At 32.9% G+C, this 3,568-nt stretch overlaps 1 pseudogene; it reads left to right on the top strand.

The window, feature by feature from the left end:
* Window positions 1–1,177: 1,177 nt before the first annotated feature.
* LOC124914644 lies at window positions 1,178–2,787 on the top strand (annotated as a pseudogene).
* Window positions 2,788–3,568: the final 781 nt, after the last annotated feature.

Genomic DNA, 3,568 nt, shown 5'->3' with positions numbered 1-3,568 from the left:
TAAGTAAAATCTTCGGATCGATCTATCGTAACTATACAGATAAATGGTGTAATTGAGTTGATTCTTACTAAGAAGAAATCTACATTTCTATTTATTGTTTTTAAACTCATAAATTATTTTTTATTTTTTTATATTTGATGAATTTTAAAATATATGTTAACATAAAATTTTTGGACTGGACTTAATTTTTACAAATTAAATGTAATTTAAAATTAATTAAATGTAATTTAAAATTAATTAAATTTGAATAATATTAATATTTATAGATAAATAATATTATGTTTATATTATTACCCGTGCAAATGAGATTCGATTAAGAGTGTGTGAAGTGTGTGAGGTCATGAGATGATATTCAATTGATATTTAGTGGGTGGTTTGCCGAAGTGATGGTAATATAAAAGGTCTTTAACAAATTATATATTAGTGGTTAAAAATATATGAATGAGATGTTGATTGACCGAGTATATGAATTAGATGTTGATTGACCGATGTTGATTGACCGATTTTGTCGATTGAGATTTTTTTGTTGATTTATTGAAGTGGGGTAAGAGGTCGATTAAGATTAATGGGTGTTTGCCGACGAGAAAAATAGTCATATAAAAAAAGTGTGAGTCACAAGAGGTCTCGATAAGATTGGTGAGTGGTTTGCCGATGGATAAATAGACATATGAAAAAGTGTGAGTCACAAAAATATGGTCGATTGAGGGGATTGGTGGTTGGTTTGACGGGGGATAAAAAAGTGTGTGAAAATGTGTGAGGTCACGAGATGAAATGACTATTGAGATTTATTGATTGTTTTGTCGAAGTGAGGATAAATATAATAGTGTAAAGCACGTCTAACATTACTTTAGATAAGAGAAAAATGTATGACACAATTTTAAGTAATATCTCCGGATCGATCTATCGTAACTATACCGATAAAAAGTGTAATTGACTTAATTCTTATTAAGAAAAATATACATTTTTTAAACTCAAAATTTTTTTGGATATGAATTAGTTTTTAACAACTAAATTTAATTTTAAATTAATTAAATTTGAATAATATTAATATTTATAAATAATATTTTGTTTATATTGTTATTTGATTAATGCTATTTATATATATTTTGAAAAATAAGTTTTTATAATTAAAAGTCACAATTAGGATAAATTAGTAGATGGACATGGGCAATAAGATGGTCTTGTAGGCAGTATAGTAGAGGAAGGAATATGATTCCTTGGAGAAGTACCACCACCGTAGTTCCAAGTGCAGTTCGCTCTCTTCTTCTGAATCCCAAGTTTTCTTCTCACAAACTCACCTCCATCGCCGGCGAATCCCCACTTCTATCGCCACCGGAAGCATCTTCCATCACTACCCTAGTTATTAACACCGATCCAAGAGACCTCCCATCAGCTCTTAGCAATTACCCAGTTCAATGGACACCCGAATTAGTCATCAAAATCCTCAAACTCCTCTGGAATCACGGTCCCAAATCCCTCCAATTCTTCAGGTCCCTCGAACGCCACCCTGGTTACAGACACTCATCCGCCGCATTTGACCACGCCATAGACATTGCCGCCCGTATTCGCGAGTACAAGACTGTCTGGACCCTAGTCGAACGGATGCGTTCCCTTCGTATCGGACCAACTTCGAAAACATTCGCCATAATCTCCGAAAGGTATGTATCCGCTGGAAAAGCTGATAAAGCTGTTAAAGTTTTCTTATCTATGCATCATCATGGTTGTCATCAGGATTTGAATTCATTCAATACGATCCTCGACGTGCTTTGCAAATCCAGGAGAGCCGAGAAGGCTTATAATCTGTTAAGAGTTTTCAGAGATAGATTCAAAGCTGATACAATCAGCTATAACATTATTGCGAATGGGTTTTGTTTGATTAAACGCACGCCAAGGGCATTGGAGGTTCTAAAGGAAATGGTGGAAAGGGGATTAGATCCAACTCTAATTACCTACAATACAATGCTTAAAGGTTTCTTTAGATCTGGTCAGATAAAGGAAGCTTGGAAGTTCTTCTTGCAAATGAAGAAGAGAAAATGTGAGATAGATGTTGTCACATACACAACTGTTATCCATGGACTCGGTGTTGCTGGAGATGTAATCAACGCACAGAAGGTGTTCGATGAAATGTTTGAGAACGGAGTTCTTCCTTCTGTGGCGACATATAATGCATTGATTCAGGTACTATGTAAAAAAGATAATGTAGAGAATGCATTAGTTGTATTAGAGAAGATGAAGAACAAAGGCTATGTACCCAATTTGATTAGTTATAATGTAGTGATAAGAGGGCTTTGTCATGCTGAGGAAATGGATAGAGCTGTAGAATACATGGATAGAATGAAGGAAGATGATATCGAGTGTAAACCTAATGTGCAGACATACAATATTGTGATTCGTTATTATTGCGATTTAGGTGAAATTGACAAGGGTTTGGAGGTTTATGAGAGAATGGAAAAGGAGAGATGTCTTCCGGATTTGGATACTTATAATATAATTAATGATAAGTGGGATGTTTGTGAGGAAGAAATCTGAGGATTTGGTTTTGGCTGGTAAATTGATGATAGAAATGGTGGATAGAGGGTTTATGCCTAGAAGGTTCACTTTCAATCGAGTCTTAAACGGGTTGTCGCTTACTGGTAATCAGGAGTTTGCTAAACAGATTTTGAGATTACAGAGCAAATATGCGAGAGTTCCTCGCCATTTCAGATTGTGAAGAGAAGCTTTCTTCCATGGCCATGGTCATGCCCATTCCCAACCCGACCTGAAACAGAAAACCGCGATTATATATGGTCCGTTATAAAGGCATTTGTAGCAGAATCCGTAAAATGTGTTCTATCTCTATTATAAAGATAAATAACATAAAAGTTGTAAAAAAAATGTTTTATCAAATTCCCTATCCTTATAATTTTGTAGGGACGATGATCCGTGAATCCTTATATTTAGAGATTACTGTAGCATTCCTAAATAATAAAATAATATATTTTTTCTTTCATGACTAACAATAAATATTTAAATATATATGAATAAGTAATTAAGTGGTTGAGGTGGTTGAAAAGTTGGTTGTTTTAATGAATATTTAAATGATATATGGATAAAGATAAGGAAGCTGATGTAGAATAATTTATATTTTGATTCTCTAAAATATGGATATTATTATTTTATATTATTTTTAGGGATACAAAATAGGGAAACTGATACAAATGCCTTAAGATTTTGATAGAGTATGAAATTCATCTATCCACATTAAGGATGGACTGATATTTAACCGAACCAACCTGATTCAGGCTCACCATTAGTTTGCACTTAAAATTTGTTGTATTTAAAATTGGCTTGCACTATTATGTTTATTGACTTTTTGGTTGAAGTTAGAAGGAATTATGGATATTTGATGGGTTGTAATTTAAGAGCTTGTTTAATTATTTTTGTCAATGATAATGGACCCTCTGTTCCTCCCCAAGAGCTGTGTTTTTGCATATATTTTTTAATGTACTTAATTTTTTTATATATATATTAAAAATTTAATATTATAGGTTTGTTTGAATCAGTTTTAAAACGCCTAATCACGTTAAGA

Source organism: Impatiens glandulifera, chromosome 1, assembly GCF_907164915.1.
Source record: "Impatiens glandulifera chromosome 1, dImpGla2.1, whole genome shotgun sequence".
Classification (NCBI taxonomy): domain Eukaryota; kingdom Viridiplantae; phylum Streptophyta; class Magnoliopsida; order Ericales; family Balsaminaceae; genus Impatiens; species Impatiens glandulifera.
This window is presented reverse-complemented; position numbering and strand designations above follow the sequence as displayed.